The sequence below is a fragment of the Lissotriton vulgaris genome, chromosome 8 (genome assembly GCF_964263255.1).
Source record: "Lissotriton vulgaris chromosome 8, aLisVul1.2, whole genome shotgun sequence".
NCBI classification, from domain to species: Eukaryota; Metazoa; Chordata; class Amphibia; order Caudata; family Salamandridae; genus Lissotriton; species Lissotriton vulgaris.
The window spans coordinates 394,948,196-394,967,141 of record NC_141696.1 but is presented as its reverse complement, the minus strand read 5'-3'; positions in this window follow the sequence as shown (position 1 = coordinate 394,967,141).

Sequence of the window (18,946 nt, the reverse complement as noted above, 5' to 3'; positions counted from 1 at the left end):
CATGAATCACACAGAGGCATGGTAGCAACAAAGAAAATGCTACAGGAAAAGGTGTGGTTCCCGGGATTGGACAACATGGTAGAAGCAGCAGTCGCACACTGCCATGTCTGTCAAGTGACAGGACAGCCGACCAAGCCGGAACCACTACAGATGTCAGAACTCCCAAAGGCAGTGTGGACCGAATTGGCAGCCGATTTCTATGGGCCCCTGGAGACAGGAAACTACCTGCTAGTGATAACAGACAAATTTTCCAGATTTCCCATTGTACGGCAAGTGGCGTCAACATCAGCAAACGCAACGCTGCCAGTTATGGACGATGTTTTCGCAACATGGGGCTCCCCACAAACTCTAAAGACTGACAATGGTCCGCCCTTCTCAGGGGAGGAGTTCAGAAAATTCATAAACTACTTAGGGATCCGCCACCGAAAAATAACACCGCTGTGGCCACAGGCAAATAGCATGGCAGAAAGGTTCATGGGAACGATAAAGAAGGCTGTACAATGAGCTAAGCTGACACAGATATCGATAGGGCAGGCCCTGTGCCAAATATAAGGGACTACAGAAACACTCCCCACATCACAAGAAACAGCTCACACTTCAAGGAATTGAAAGTCGAAGAAGAAGACAAGCAGACACCTGTGCTGGGGGAAACCAGACGGGACAAAGGTGCACTAATGGACAAAGGAGAGACACGGCAGAGAAGGGAATGCAAGAGGCCAAAGAGACTGATCGAAGAGATGTGATGTGAAGAGGTTCATATACAGAATCTCTCTCTCTCTCTCACTCTCTCTCTCTCTCTCTCTCTCTCTCTCTCTCTCTCTCTCTTTCTCTCGCTCTTTATCCCTCTGTCATTAACGATAGGTAGTATCACAATTATGTTTGTTTTGCAACTAGGGGGGCGATGTCGTGCCCTGGACAGTGGGCACTAGGACCCTGAGTCAAGAGTGTGGGAGGGGGCCGAAACCGGACACCACTTCCGGTCAAGACAGCAGACTAGGACACACAGACAGGAACGGAGCAAAGGGCAGGACATATAATGAGTGGGGCTGCAATGAAACAATAAAGATATACCTGAGTGTAATCGATGGTGTCCTGTCGTGATTGAGGCTCAACGACACAACACTTTTGAGGTCTCAGAGTTTATTGACAGCCTTCAGCTGAATATGATCTTTGTCACGGAAACATGGGCGGACCAAACTTCAGGTCCTGATATGGTAACAGCTATGCCAAATGGATGTTCCATCCTTAGGCTAGATTGGCAGTTAAAAAAGGTGGGGGTTTAGTGGATATTCACTGGAACTCATTTACAGCTTTTTTTGCTCCCCACACAAATAATTCCTGCGAAGCACTGAGCTTTGGTGTGGAAATCACCAAGACCCAGTCCTTTAAAGGACTGTTGTTATATCGCCATCTGGGCCCCAGATTAAATTTTGTAATGAAATCAGTGCAACTTTAGAGTCTTTTTCTCTGAAAGCGGATTTTACAGTACTAGGAGATTTTAATTATCATCTTGAGAATAAATTAGATAGGAATACAGAAGCACTCCTGTATCAGATATCCAGTTATGCCTATTCCCAGAAAATAACACGGCCGACTCACAATGCGGGGAACACTTTGGACAGCATTCTTATGAATAATTTTCCTTTGGACAATTTTGATACTATATCTGACATGGGCGGATCATCTTGGTATAAGATTTGAAATAGGAATTGTGGAAAATACCTCCTCCACAAACTGTAACAGAACGTCGCAGAGGACTCATCCCTGACACAAAATTAGTGCCTTAGCTTTGAATGACATTTTAGTTAGAACAGAACCAGAAAGCTTAAATGACCCAGATGCATTATCTGCTGCATAAGAAACCTGGATGCAGACAGCTATGAATACTTTAGCACCTATTAAAAATAAATGTCAAACAAAGAAGAAAAAACTTTCTGCTCCTTGGTTTAATGATACAATGAGAGCATTTAAACAAAAATGCAGTAGAAAAGAACGGGCTTGGAGGAGGGACTATAATGAAGAGGAAACAATTAAATATAGGAAGTGTATTGTAGACTAGATAAAGCTGATAGAGAAAGAAAAAAAACTATTTTTTCACTAAGCAAATTGAGTCCTCAAAAAACTCTAGGGAGGAACTTTTCCAGACTGTCACTAAATGTACCACCACTCCAGTAGTAGATACAGTGGTAGGAAGTCAAGAACTCTGCGAGTCCCTGGCTTCTTTTTTTCTGAACAAAGGTAGGGAAATCTTTGGCAAATTTGACACTAATGATCAAACAACATAGTTGCCACTGGAAGGCAGACAGTCTTCTTTTAACAACTTCACACATCTGTCAACTGACCTGGTTGGTCGGAGGATTGCTACTGTCCCTGTCCACCTCATATTATTCACCTTGCACCCAATACCATTGCAAAGTTCTTGACAAGTATTATTAATTCCATGTTTAGTACAAGTTTATTGCCAAAGCCATGGAAAAGGGCTGTGGTCCTTCCTTTATTACAAAAAAGCCAATTTGGATCCCAAGGACTCTTCAAACTATCGGCCAATATCTAGACTCCCTATTCTGGCCAAAATTGGCTGAGAAAGCTATGTGCACTCAGCTGTCCACCTACATTGAGTCCAATCATCATCTTGACAAAACTCAGTACGGATTTAGGAGCAGGTATAGTACTGAAACTGCACTCATTGTAGCTACAGAGGAGATTAGATTTTTTCTTAACTTAGATGGTAGGGCAGCTCTGATTTTATTTGACCTGTCTGCGGCTTTTGATATGGTCAATCATAGCTGTCTGAATAATCGTTTGCGGGCTATTGGGGTCAAAGACATGTCTCTTGCCCTCCTCCATTCATTCCTTAGTGCTAGATCTCAATCTGTAACCGTCAAAGGTTTGACCTCAAAGTCTTTTACTGTGCCATGTGGGGTCCCTCAGGACTCATCCTGAGCCCAACCTTGTTTAATGTTTATATCTCCCCTCTGGCTAATATTATAAAGTCATTTGGGTTTTCAATGGTAACCTATGTAGATGACACTCAGATTATTGTGTCCGCCACCAATGCTATCCAAAATACTGCTGAGAAATTCTGTAACTGTATGAGGTAAGTTAGTAACTGGATGAGCAAGAGTTGTTTAACATGGAAGTCAACTAAGACTGAGGTTATGCTTTTTGGGAATGATGTGTCTTTTTGGGCCCCCATCTAGTAGCCCCAAGAGCTGGGGAATCTACCTAAACCAAAAAACAAGATAAAAAATCTAGGTGTGACTGGATAATAAAGATGATTGCTCATCTGCTCACTTTCGATTTATTAAAGACTGTGGTCACTGTGCTTGTCTTAGCCAGACTAGACTACTGCAATGGTCTCCTTCAATGACTCCAAAAATTATCACTGAAAAAATTACAGATACTGCAAAATTCAGCAGCCAGGATACTTTTTAAACATCCCTAGGTCAGAATCTGCATCCCTGAAACATGTACTCTGACTTCCCATTGAAAATTGTATCACCTTTAAGGCGCTGTATATAAAACTTTGTTTGGAACTGCCCAGACTACGTAAAAAAGAACTTAAAATGGTATGTTCCAGTTAGGTCTCTACTTTCTAGTTTTTTAAATAATCTGCTAGTTCCGTTTTACAAGCAGATGTCTTGGGGTGGCAGGAGCTTTACAATAAACACCGCCAATAAATGGAACGTCATCCCCAATCTCTGAAGTCTATAACTAATCTTCTGAATTTTAGGAAAGTGTTAAAAACCTAGCTCTTTACCCACTAAGAATGCATTTCTTACTGATCATAGATATCGCCAAGATGCCTCCGAGTATATGTTGCACTTTATAAATGCATTCAATACCAATTTCAATATCTTAGTTGCAGTTTGGTATCCATGTACAACAGCCCACCAGGAGCAGCCTGTCTGCTGCTCAGCCCATACTCCAACTGTCACACCTCACCACACAGGCACCCAAGAATTCCATTCATCTTCATCACACCAACATTCCACTCAGAACACCTACACTGGCTGAGCAGCTAGGACCAAAAGTAACAGGGTAGATGCATGAATACATAAGCAAGATATAACATATGCTCCCCCTTTAGGCAGACGCTAAAATGTAAGATACTAGGTGGAAACAACTATTCATATATATATATATATATATATATATATATATATATATATATATATATATATATATATATATATATACATATACATATATATATAAATATATATATATATATATATATATATTATATATATATATATATATACTACTATTATAAAGAGAGAACACAAACCTTTGAGCCAGGTAGACTCGGGGACCACAGCGCCAATCCACACACTCGATACATCGTAGAAATTGTCAGGGTGTGCAGATGGACATAGGCTATAAAAAATTTAAACTAAACGTAAATTTAAAAATATAAGTTAAAAAAAAAGTAGTGCCCTGAAAGTAGCGCCGGCCGCGACGCTGCGCTGGCCGCGACGTAGCGCTGGCCGTGACGTGCGTGATGACGAGGAGGAGCGGCGGACATTGAGCGCCGGTGAAGTGAGGAGTGCGGGGAGAAGCGGCGGCTCAGGTGCGTAATGACGAGGAGGAGCGGCGGACATGGAGCGGCAGTGAAGTGAGGAGCGGCGGCTCAGGTAAGGTAAAGGCACACATTGGAGTCGGGGCGGGAGGGGGTCGGGTGGGAGTGGGTGCCCACACAGGGACGGGCGGGAGCCCTTACTGCACGCAAGCCTCAAATGCTGCCCCCAGCCCCCAACGGCGGCTAAGGTAAGGTAAAGGCACACATTGGAGTCGGGGCGGGATGGGGTCGGGCGGGAAGCAGATTCGCACAGAGGGACGGCCAGGAGCCCTTAGTGCACGCAAGCCTCAAATGCTGTCCCCAGCCCCCTTCTGCCCCGGGCAACGCTGGGGCGGGCTGCTAGTATATATATAAATATATATATATATATATATACACTAGTAAAGGGAAATTTGTTCAATAGACACAGATGCAAGATAGCACAAAACATCTTGTGAAGAGATAGGCAATAAAGAAAGCAAAGAGGATGCATAAATAATCATAAGATATATCACCCATCCGTCCCACTTCTAAAACTAGATATAAATGTAGAGGATGTAACTGGAGAAACACTGATGTCATACACATTACATGTAACTAGACAGCAGACTAAACAAAACTCACAGAAAAAACTCCATGTAAGGGAACTGAATCAGACAAAAACATGTGATTGAGTGAAACACCCGACCAAACATTCCCAGCAAAGGGCAAAAAATGTAATGTGTAGCCACAGGTGACACGCATCCCCAAATCACCATCCCTAATGTAAGGGGAACAATTTAAATGTGTAACACGGGTGAATTGCACCCCGTCCAGTGATCCCTCATGTAAGGGCCCATAATGTAAACTGTAGAAATGGGACTACACCCACTTAGACATCCCTTGTGTAAAAGTCTTTAATTTAAATTGCAGAAATCAGACTTACATCCATGTAGACATCCCTCATGTAAGGGTATGTAACATGCAATGCAAATACGGGTGAGTTTCACCCATATAACCATCCCTTATGTAAGGGTGTGGAACGTCTAACCTAGAAATGGGTGACCACCACCCACTAAGACACTAGGACCTCCCTCATGAAGGGGTTCAAAGGCTAACCCAAGAAAATGGGTAATTCCCACCCATAACACAATCACACGTTCATAGGTTATAATTGTCGTATTTATTAGGTGGATCAGGCGGTAAGATCATAATCGGTGAGCAGCAATTTAAGGTACTTAGGGGGCGGCACCATTAGCGAATGGGGTTGCCCAGGGGGAGTGGCCACTGGTCTCTCCAAGAACTTCAGGGGCAGGATATCCGCTTTCTTGGAAGGGTGTGGGAATGGGAGTCACGCTTTCCTCAGGCTGGTAGCCACCCCGCACATACACTATGACGTCAGCAAATGGCTCTAGTGTAAGGGCCCTCCTTTTTGGTTAAATGGAGTTCACGGAGAGTATGAGGGTAACCAGGAGAGGGACGAACTCTCCTGGTAACCGGGCCCTTGTCACGCATGCACACTCAGACGTGAGGGCGTAGCTGGGGAAAGGATCTGAAACCGGTTAACGACCTTGCCGTAGGTCAGAAATTATTAGAATGCAAAATTGATATGTAGGATGTTAGATTCGGTTAGGAAACACGCTGTATTAGAGATTTGTTAAGGTTAGCCCATCATACCTGTCTAACTTGCTGTAAATCTAATGTCTGAATTTCGCATTTAATAATTATGTAAATAATGTTATTTTAATCATTTTTAATTTGTTTTCATATTTTAATAAATACGGCCGGGGGGTCGCGAGACCCCTTGCCTTCCAAATAATTCTGTTGCTTCACTGATTAATAAGGTATTGACAAATATTGTTTGCATGTTAAGGCGGGGGTGGCTGGCAGTCCCAGACCATGCGCAGCACGCTGGATATCCTCGCACGCCATACTCTACTGCAACTGTCAGCTTCCTCAATGGCGCTTCGATTCAGTTAAGGCGAACACATACATCACGCTTCAAATCTGAACAAAACCAAGCACACACTGAGGTAACTGTTACAGTAAAATACACTGTTTAGTGTATATTGTAAAAACTAAACAAACGCTACATCAACTCTTTCAGTACTCTTCTCACACACAATGCAAATGATGGATGAATCCAAATGTCCATATAATGTGCGGATTCATTTCTTCAGGCTTCCCAACAAACCAAACCTCTGGGATTGTATAGACCTGAAAACCAGCCACCCAACTCTGTTATTAATTTCCGTATGAATGCTGAAAGGATATAGAACTTCCAGGCTTGCTTGCTGGTAATTTTCCACTCAAACGATGAAAAAACAAAAGCCCATTACGTTATTGAGAATGTCCAGTTGACATCATAGTGAGATATTCAACCATGTAAGGACCTGAAGCAAGCCCAGGCTGGGGCCATCGGGTGAAGAGGACACTGGTAGAGTGCTGACATAACTTGCTGGGCAAATGCATTTACATGTCCGCATAAGCAGGCTCCATAAATTTGACACAACGTGGCTGGACACAGACAGTACTTTGAGAGTTGAATCCAAACAATGCGAACAAACAGACACATGCCCTGGCTGAGGCTGACCGATGTAGAGGTCACTGGTGGGGCTGAAAGGTTGCAGGGCATTGTGTTTCTCTCTTTACTCTAAGTTTCCTTAATTTTTCTTTAAAGTTCATCTTTCTGTAGATTCTTCTGTACCACCCAGGGTCTCTTTTCCTTAATTCATCACCAAAATAATGTTGTAATCACAGTCTGGTCTCGGAGGTGTAATTTTGTAGATTATTTATTTGTCTTAGTTGCGGTATGCAGACAAAATATCAAAATTTAAATATTGATATACAATAATATCGATGTTTAAATATCGAAGGGACATAATATAGAAGGTAAGTAATATCGATAGATTTTAATATCGATATTAGTAATATCGATGTTTTAAATATCGATGTTAGTAATATCGATGTTAATAATTTCGATGTTACTAATATCGATTTTTATATTATTTTTTATTATATTATTATGTATTTATTATGTTTTTCATTTATGTTTATGTAATTTAATAACATTTTGTATTTTAGTACTGTAGCGGGTTGTGGGTTTACAGGGGAATAGGGTGGGAAGTAATTTAATTATATTATATTAATTATTAATTAATAGGAATTATAATTAATTTTAATTAATTGGTAATTAATTTTAATTAATTGATAATTAATTTTCATTAATTGATTAATTGATAATTATGTTCTGTAGTGGGTTGTGGGTTTATAGCGGAATAGGGTGGAAAGTTATTTAATTATACTAAATTAATTAAGAATTAGTAGGCATTATACATTGATTTTAATTATTTGGTAATTAATTTTAATTAATTGGTAATTAATTTTTATTAATTGATTAATTGATAATTATGTTCTGTAGCGATTGTGGGTTTATAGGGGAATAGGATGGGAAGTAATTTAATTATATAAAATTAATTATTAATTATTAGGAAATGTAAATTAATTTTAATATTTAGTAATTATTTTTTATTAATTGTAATTAATGTTTATTAATTGATTATTGATAATTATGTTCTGTGGTGGGTTGTAGGTTTATAGGAGAATAGGGTGGGAAGTAATTTAAATGTAATTAAGTAATAATGTATATTAATTAATGTTTTTGTTAATTATATAATTGGTAATTAAATATTAATTGGTAATAAAATATTATTAAATGGTATTTTTTTTTTTTTTTTTAGTTAATTATTTATTGCTAATCATGTTTTTAATAATTATGTATTGGTATTTGTAAATGGTTTATATTTATTTAATAGTTAAGTTTTTTATTATTTACAAAGTACATTTATTTAAAAGTATTTTATTTTTACCTCTACGCTATCCAACACTTTTCCTGCTGTTGCACTCTCTGGAGTGGGAATAGTAATTGTTACCCCTAAGCTATCCAACACTTACCCTACTGTTGCACTCTCTGGAGTTGGAATAGTAATTTTTACCCCTACACTATCCAACACTTTTCCTACTGTTGCACTCTCTGGAGTGGGAATAGTAATTGTTACCCCTACTCTATCCAACACTTTCCCTACTGTTGCACTCTCTGTAGTTGGAATAGTAATTATTACCCCTACACTATCCACACTTTCCCTACTGTTGCACTCTCTAGAGTTGGAATAGTAATTTTTACCCCTATGCTATCCAACACTTTCCCTACTGTTGTACTCTCTGGAGTTGGAATAGTAATTGTTACCCCTACGCTATCCAACACTTTTCCTACTGTAACACTCTCTGGAGTTGGAATAGTAATTGTTACCCCTAAGCTATCCAAAACTTTCCCTACTGTTGCACTCTCTGGAGTTGGAATAGTAATTGTTACCCCTACGCTACCCAACACTTTCCCTACTGTTGCACTCTCTGGAGTTGGAATAGTAATTGTTACCCCTACGCTATCCAACACTTTCCCTACTGTTGCACTCTCTGGAGTCGAAATAGTAATTCTTACCCCTACGCTATCCAACACTTACCCTACTGTTGCACTCTCTGGACTTGGAATAGTAATTTTTACCCCTACGCTATCCAACACTTACCCTACTGTTGCACTCTCTGGAGTTGGAATAGTAATTCTTACCCCTACGCTATCCAACACTTACCCTACTGTTGCACTCTCTGGAGTTGGAATAGTAATTTTTACCCCTACGCTATCCAACACTTTCCCTACTGTTGCACTCTCTGGAGTGGGAATAGTAATTTTTACCCCTACGTTATCCAACACTTACTATTCTAAATCTCTGGAGTTGGAATAGTAATTTTTACCCCTACACTATCCAACACTTTTCCTACTGTTGCACTCTCTAGAGTGGGAATAGTAATTGTTACCCCTACTCTATCCAACACTTTCCCTACTGTTGCACTCTCTGTAGTTGGAATAGTAATTGTTACCCCTACGCTATCCACACTTTCCCTACTGTTGCACTCTCTTGAGTTGGAATAGTAATTTTTACCCCTATGCTATCCAACACTTTCCCTACTGTTGTACTCTCTGGAGTTGGAATAGTAATTGTTACCCCTACGCTATCCAACACTTTTCCTACTGTAACACTCTCTGGAGTTGGAATAGTAATTGTTACCCCTACGCTATCCAAAACTTTCCCTACTGTTGCACTCTCTGGAGTTGGAATAGTAATTGTTACCCCTACGCTACCCAACACTTTCCCTACTGTTGCACTCTCTGGAGTTGGAATAGTAATTGTTACCCCTACGCTATCCAACACTTTCCCTACTGTTGCACTCTCTGGAGTTGAAATAGTAATTCTTACCCCTACGCTATCCAACACTTACCCTACTGTTGCACTCTCTGGACTTGGAATAGTAATTTTTACCCCTACGCTATCCAACACTTTCCCTACTGTTGAACTCTCTGGAGTGGGAATAGTAATTTTTACCCCTACGCTATCCAACACTTTCCCTACTGTTGCACTCTCTGGAGTTGGAATAGTAATTGTTATCCCTACGCTATCCAACACTTACTATTCCAAATCTCCGGAGTTGGAATAGTAATTCTTACCCCTACGCTATCCAACACTTACCCTACTGTTGCACTCTCTGGAGTTGGAATAGTAATTTTTACCCCTACGATATCCAACACTTTCCCTACTGTTGCACTCTCTGGAGTCGGAATAGTATTTTTACCCCTACGCTATCCAACACTTTCCCTACTGTTGCACTCTCTGGAGTTGGAATTTTAATGTTTACCCCTACGCTATCCAACATTTACTTACTTTTTTAAATTTGTTTTACATTTGTATTAATTGTTATTTATATTATTATTTTAAGTATATAAATTTATTTGTAATTTATTATATTTTCATTTATTTATAAGTTATTAAAATAATTTTTAGAGTTATTATTAATGAAGTATATACTATGTAATATATCTTTATTATTGTTTGGTTTTATTACATAATTTATTAATTTTAAATATTTTAATATATTTTTAACTATGTTTATTACATTTATTAGTATTACTACTTTTGGCTGATGCTCTAAGAGCTGGTTCATCTAATATTGTTGAAATCGGATTAACACTTTGGCGTCTAAAATCAAATTTAAAAACAATCTTTTTTGAGAGAAGTAGTGCCAAACTACATAAATTGAAAATTTCTTATTACGAGGAAGGAGGTAGGATCGGGAAATTGCTGGCTTATAAAGTAGCTGATGATAGGGCACATACCCTGATTAAAAATATCAAGGGCTCCAACAATATTATATATGATCAGCCAGCACAGATTCTTGCCCAATTTGCGGAATTTTATAACTTGCTATATACGCAGGAAAATCAACCTGATATAGAGAAGATTTTAGATTATCTGGACAGTAACATCAAAGAGAAATTCAACATAGCTGGGCTAGATCAACTATCTGAAGAGATTACTTTGTTAGAAATTAGACAAGCTATCCTTTCACTACCAACGGGGAAAGCAGCAGGGGAAGATACCATTCCAGGCGAGCTCTACAAATTGTGTATAGAGGAACTAATTTCTCTCTTCTCTCAGGTTATACAATATGTAGGTGCAAATGGCAAGGCACCTAGCTCCTGGAATATCGCGAAAATGGTTTTCTTTTTAAAAAAAGGCAAACCGGCAGATGAGTGTGGGTCATATAGACCCATCTCACTGATCAACACCGATGCCAAAATCTTTGCAAAAATTTTAGCTAACCGCTTAGCCCCATTTATTCCAAAAATTGTTAATACCCAACAACATGGCTTTGTAATGGATAGGGACACTACGGCACACATAAACACTGCAATAACTGCTTTTGACATAGCGGAGACCAGATCCACCCCACTCGGTATGATCTTACTGGATGCCGAGAAGGCTTTCGACCGAGTGGGGTGGGACTATCTCTGGTCTGTCCTGTCCTTTATTGGACTCAGAGGTCAGTTCATAACTTGGCTAAGATCCTTATATGATAAGCCTGTAGCAAGTGTTAGTTATGCAGGGCTGACTTCTTCCACTTTTGCTATTTCCCGGGGCACCCGGCAGGGGTGTCCATTATCACCCCTGCTGTTTGCCTTATCAATGGAACCTTTCTTATCTGCTCCTCAGCTACAATCTTGAATCTTACCATTTAGTTCTGGTCTGCACTCCCTTAAAATCACTGCGTATGCAGACGACATCGCTATTTATTCTACGGATATAGTAGAGGCATTAGAGGGTATTACAATAGAGGCTAGCAGATTCGGAGCCGTCTCTGGATATAAATTAAATATCAATAAAACACAAATTGTAGTAAACTACAAACCACAGGTTACCATCATTGGAATTTGTAAGGTCGCTAATTACTTAGGGGTCAAAATTTCATCTAAAACCAGGGACGTTATTTCAATAAATTATGATGTTTTATTAAAAGCAACTATCGGGCTACTTAAGAAATGACATAAACTCCCTCTAAACATCATCAGTAGAATTAATTTGTTTAAAATGAAAGTACTCCATAAGTTTCTTTATTTATTTCGTTCTATACCTCTAGCGCTCAAAAATCTTTTTTTTTAACAAACTAGACGGTATATTTAGTAGCCTTATTTGGGGGTACAAGAAAGTGCGCAGATCATTGACGTTACTAAAGGGCTCACTAGATACAGGGGGACTTAATTTCCCGGATTTTAAAATATATTACTGGGCTACCTTTATAAGCCGTTTACGTTCTTTGTTGAATTCGGATACTCAACTTTTTTTTCATACCTTGATGCTAAATTTAGACTCCAGAATGTTCCTCCTAAGGCTAAATGACCCGAACTACTACAAAAGGGTCAAATTTAAGACTGCTCGCTATACGGCTAAAATTTGGTTCAATATCCTGACCTTTTGCAACACTTCTTTTTTTCATGCTAAATTACGGCTATGGGGAAATCTGGGTCTTTCCGGGATCTTTAATGATGGCAGAGCAAGTATATGGTCTGCTCATGGTATTACAGCACTGGGGGACCTTTATGGCTCACAGGGCTTTCTAGATTTTGGGCCACTTAAAAATTTATATAAATTGACCGACACAATGAGGTTTCAGTATATACAAATTCATGATTTTCTGATACACAAAATGAAAATTTTAGAAGTTGTAGATTCGGACATCTGGGACTGTTTTTATTCATCAAAAACAAAATCTCTAATTAGCGAAGGCTATAAGCACCTCAACGCTCACAAGGCAGGAGATTGCACGAGACTAGCTGAGAAATGGAGCTTGAGGATTGGATGTAATATTACATCTAAACAGATTGCTTTTTCTCTTTCCAACCTGAATAATCTCGTTCAATCATCAAGCTTAAGGCTACAGCAATTTAAAACCACCTGTCTCCTTCATTTTTACACCTGAAGTAATATCTTAATGGTCCACAAATGCCTCATATAGTGATCGTATCAAATGTCCGAAATGTGATTTAGATGGGGCCGATTTACAACATATGTTCTTTTCTTGTCCGGCTCTAAAGGAGTTTTGGGCTGCTTTTGATAAGGCTATGAAAATAAAACTAGGTAAATCACCACCTCTGTCAGCTATATCGGTACTGTTCGATATACATTCCGTATCTCTCCCTCAGCAGGCCCTAGTTACTATATTACTTTCATGTGCCAAATTAACCATTGCCCGTGCTTGGATCTCCCCGCAACCACCTCATATTATGGAGTGGTGGTCATTGGTTAATGAAATATATTCCATGGAGGCAGCTCTGACAAAGCTAAAAGGGGTCTGGTCCCTTAGGAAATTTGAAAAAATCTGGGGTAATTTCTTTTAAATGGTTATGTATCTAAGGTGTATTTAAGATCGTACCATTTGATTGCATTTTTGTTTTCTTACTGTTTCATCCTTGTATTGTTGCTCCTGTTCCTCGATGACTGTTTTACATTATCTAGATTTATTTTTGACCTATCCATTCTGCAGCTATGTTGTTATTTTCTGTCCTCCTGCCGGAAATGTTTTGTATCTGTTTTTTATTGTCGTGTTGTCAGTAAAAAAAAAAAAAAAAAATACATTTATTAGTATTATTTTGTTACAATTACATTTTTTTAGTTATAAAAAAACATTTTTTTTTAAACGATATTTTTGACATCTATATATTTTTTTCGATATTTTTGTACTTACCGTGTTAGAGATAGGATGTCGATATTGTTGTAATCGATATTTTTGTTGCGATGTTTTTGTAGGTAGATATTTTTGTATTCGATATTTTGTCATAGATTCCTTAGTTGCAGGTTAGTATCCATGTACAACAGCCCCCCAGGAGCAGCCTGCCTGCTGCTCAGCCCATACTCCAACTGTCACATCTCACAACACAGGCACATAAGCATTCTATTTATCTTCATCACACCAGCATTCCATTCAGAACACCCGCACTGGCTGAGCAGCTAGGACCAAAGGTAACAGGGGAGACGCATGAATACATAAGCAATATATAACAAAAAGGTCACTGCAGGTGACATTAGTTCCAATGTTGACATTTAGCCCTCCCTAAAAATAATACTAAAAAAAGACTAAGAGAGATCTATTCTTTAACAGAGTTATGACATGAAAAGAGATATAACTATCGCCCTCCGTATTCTTTACATTAACTAAGCTGTAAAAATGAATGAGGCAGAAAATAAAAGTATTTAAGAGTACAACCCAGAGGACTTGGATTTCCGAATGGATTAAGGTAATTGGTACAACCTTAAACATTCCTGAATTCTGTAGCACGGTGAGTAGGCTCACCGAACTAAGCCACAAATAGAAAGTGTTGCAGGGATGTAAAAACGTTGATAATCATCCTAAACAATTGTCCTTAATAGGCAAGGTTTCCTGAAACATGACAATATCATATTTTTCTACAAATCTTAACCAGTCATTACTGGATTTCAAAGACTTGAAACCAAAGATATTCCAGCACATCAAGTTAATCATTAGCTTCTTTGCAGATAACTTTGGGCTGGATTTAACCATTTTTTCAGGGTTGTGTATAGTCCCCTTATCTCTAGCAGGGTTATTATTCACTCATTCTAATTCATTCAAGTTAGCAAGTGGTGGAAAAACGGTTTGAGACCATAACATGTGCTGTTTCTGTTGGATCCCAACTATGCACCATAGGATGGTATTGAGGATTTGTGCCTATAACAGTAGCCCAGCCGAAGCAAGTTAATATTGATATAGATATTAATTTTGGCTGGTTGTTTTAGAATAGTCGATATGTCAAGTATGGAGATTTACAGGTGATAACTACACTGTCTCCCCTGATTTTTTTTATGATAGGCCCAATCTAATCTATTCTTCAAATGAAAAGTATGTTACTGGAGGAGGAGCTTCGCTGCCAACCAAGATGGCCGCGTGAGCTCGGAGCTCCGAAGACCTCCCGATCTCCCGAATTAATCCTGCTGTCTATCCTGTCCCACGATTGTGGGAATCGGTTGCTAAGCCGGGCCTGATGCGGCTCCCGCTCACGGATTAAAAATCGGACATTCCTAGCCCCAGTTGTGTCGACTATCCCGGAGGCTCCTCCCGCACCGCTTGTGCCAGGGTAGATCGTAGCGGTGTCCATACGGAGTTCCTCCCTGCCAGTGCTTCTCCTGCCCGAGGGGTGCACCTGAGCACCGATCGCCTTGCTGGCCGATCCTGATTTTGGACCCTGCAGTCCGTATTGTGTGCACTGTACTACCCCGCTGGACTCTCTCGTCCCCGGTGTCCCCCCCTCCCCCTGTCCCGTGGAAGCCAACATGGCGGGCAAGGGTGGCTCGGATGCGGGTAAGACTCAACGGATCAATCGGAAGCCGTCCCAATCCCAGTCTACTATTCCCGAGCGCTTTTCCCAGTCTAAGGGATCGCCGGTGCAGGTGGTTCGAACAAAAGACCCGAGGAGAGATGAGTCGCCGGACGATTCCGAAATAACACTCAGGGACGTCATGGGTGCGATATCGGGGGTGAGGACGGAGGTGCACACACTTCGCGAGGAGCTATCCAGCAAGGTCGACTCCCTGAAAATCGAACTCAATCTCATCAGGACGGACCTTGGGAAAACTAACGACCGGGTGAAATCTTTGGACCTTAAGACATCCAGCCTGGTCACGGATGTCTCGGACATCCAGACGGAGGTGCGCACTTTGAAACAGGCTAATGGCGTACTGGCGCGTCGGCTGGACGAGTTCGAAGGCCGCGCGCGTCGCCAAAATGTCCGCATCACCGGGGTACCGGAAAAGGCCGAGGAGGACTCTGCAGAACTCTTTGTGGAAGAACTGGTGGTCAAGAACTTACAACCGGGGGGCCTGAGCAAGTTCTTCTCGGTAGAGAGGGCCCACAGGATTCCTGGGGGGCCACCCAAGTCGGGCGCAACCCCGCGCCCCATCATCGCGAGGCTGTTCAACTATAGGGACAGAGATGCTATCCTACAGGCTTCGAGGACCGCGGGCCCTCTCCATTTCCAGAACTCGGAAGTAAACTTTTTCCCGGACTTCACCCAGGCCGTTCAGAAACAGCGGCAGAGCTTCGCCGGGGTGAAGCGGAGACTCAGGGAAATGGGCCTGCGGTACTCGATGCTGTATCCTGCTAAGCTTCGCATCGAGCGCGACCACCGGACTTTCTTCTTCGACTTTCCTGACGACGCGGGACACTGGCTCGACACCCTACCCCAGGAACGACCTGAATCAACCGACCGGACGGGGGAAGCCACCGGAGGAGCGGCTGCACAGGAGTGATTTCTGGACTATCTATCTTCCGAGAACTGGGAAGCCGTGAGGTGCTTCGACTTTAGACATTGATGTATATATTGACTCATTTTGTTATTGATATGGGGGATGACGGGAGGGGATGGGATGCCTCCTTTCTCCTTCGTGGGCTTTTTGTAGGTTAGTTTAGGGGCGACAGGCACACTGCTAGTTGGGGTGGATTTTAGTCTGATGCAGGGGTGCAGGGAGGGGGGTAGTTGGGGTGTGTGGTTTTGCACTTTCTCTTTCTCTAATCTTTTCTCCTGGCTGAGGAACTCTTGTTACGTTGTGTCGCTGCACTGGGCGCTGATGTGGGGGGTGGGGGGGGGGACGCGGAGAGTCCTTGACGATGGGGTGTAAGCTGCTTCATTTGCTGAGCTGGAATGTTAACGGTTTGGGTGATCGTATCAAGAGAGGTGTAGTGTTACAAATGATTAAACGGTGCTCTCCAGATATCGTATTTCTACAGGAGACCCACTTGGTGGGTCATGCATGTAAGGCCTTGAATAGACGGGGTTACAAAATGGTAGCTCACGCAGGTTTCTCCTCGGGCTCTAGGGGGGTGGGCATAATGGTGCGCGCGTCCCTTCCGTTGGAGGTGGAGTCTGTGCTGGCTGATGATAGGGGCAGATACGTGGCTTTGGTGGGTAGATGGGAGGGCCGCACACTAGTTTTGGTTTCGGTTTATGTACCCCCGGGGTTGCAGGAGACTACGTTTAGGGACTTGGGGGGCGCCATTTTAGGTCTTCCCGAGGGATTGTTACTGGTGGGTGGGGACTTCAATTCAGTTGTCTCAGGGGAACTGGACCGCTTTCCTCCCAGGGATCTTCGCTCTTCCCAGTCTTGGATGCCTGACTTTGTACGTTCCATGGGGATGGTTGATTGTTGGCGTCTGCTCCACCCTACACAGCGACAGTACTCCTTTCTCTCGGGTGCTCACGGTAGCTTCTCCAGACTGGACTACGTCCTGGCCCCAGCGGCCCAGGCGCAGTCCGTTTCCACCGCGCGCCTCCTGGCCCGAGGTATCTCGGATCACTCTCCGGTCTGGATCTCGTTTGACTTCCAGGTCCCGGCATCCTCGCGGGTAGCCCCCATTAACCCGTGGTATTTTCGCGATCCGAAAACCCGATCTCTCCTGGTCAGGGCTATAGACAGGTACTTTGTTGAGAATACTGGCTCCGTGGACTCGGCCGTCTCCTTATGGGAGGCCTTTAAAGCCGTTCTTCGTGGCGAGGCCTTCTCCCTGATTGCGGAGGCACGCCGCCGCCGCGATGAAAACGTGGTGCGGCTGGAGTCTGACCTTGCAGACCTAAACGCTCAGCTGGAGCTGGGCCCGTCACCCGAATTGGTCCATGCCCTCTCGCTTAAGCAGTCCGAACTCCGGGCCACCGCTACTGATGCAGCGAAGGCCTTGAGCAGGGAACAGCAGGGAAGGATCTACGATTCCGGTGATAAAGCTGGGAAGCTCTTGGCCTGGTTGGATAAGCGGGAATTGGCGTCCCGGGTGGTCCCGGAATTGGTGGGAGAGGACGGCTTAACCTTGACGGACCCGGCGGCTGTAGCCGGGTCCTTCGCGGAATATTTCGAAGGGGTGTACACCTCCGCTACCTCTCTCCCGGAATCCGCTTCGGCCTCCTATCTGGAAGATATTGACCTCCCCTGCCTATCTGATCTTGACCGGGAGGACATGGACCGAGACCTGTCTGATGACGAGGTAGCCTTGGCGATTCACTCGTTACGATCTGGTAAAGCGCCGGGACCAAATGGTATCCCGGTGGAATTGTACAAGCTAAGGGCTGACGCGCTAGCTGCACCGTTGCGCAAAATGTTCCTTGAGGCCCGCAGGCGGGGGGAACTCCCCCCAGACCAGAGACTCGCCACCATAGTGGTGATCCACAAGGAAGGGAAGCCGCGGGACCTCCCCCGGTCTTATAGACCCATTTCGCTGTTAAACACTGAACCCAAGATCTTAGCAAAACTGTTAGCCAACCGGCTGGTGGGCGTGATCGCGGACCTGGTACATCCAGACCAGTCCGGGTTCATTCCGCACCGGAATACGGCGCTTAACCTGAGGAGGCTCCACGCAGTTCTGGCACGTGCCCACTTGCTTCGTGACCCCGCGGTTTTGGCTTCCCTTGACGCTACTATGGCTTTCGACTCCCTTGAGTGGAATTATTTGTGGGCGGTCCTAGCTAAGCTGGGCTTCGGGCCTTCCTACATTGGATGGGTCCGACTGTTATACTCTGCACCGCTGGCTAATGTGGCCGTCAACGACAGACTTTCTGCTTCCTTCGCGCTACACAGAGGTACCAGACAGGGCTGCCCGCTTTCACCGCTCCTGTTTGCGCTAGCGTTGGAGCCCCTGGCGGCAAGGATTAGAACGCACCCTGATGTTTCGGGGATCACGTGGTCGCCTGGCTTCGAGGATCGAGTGTTGCTTTACGCGGACGACATCCTCCTTTATCTTACCTCTCCTTGTCGCTCGCTCATCGTGGTTTTTGACCTGCTGGGAGTCTTTGGGTCGTTTTCGGGGTTGGTGATCAATTGGTCTAAATCCTCACTATATACGGTGTGTGGAGACACCCCACGCCTCCCCCGTGGGTGCTCGATTCAGGTAGCCCAACAGGGCTTCCGGTACTTGGGCATCTACGTGTCGCTTGACCCTCGTGCCCGCTACACACGTAATCTT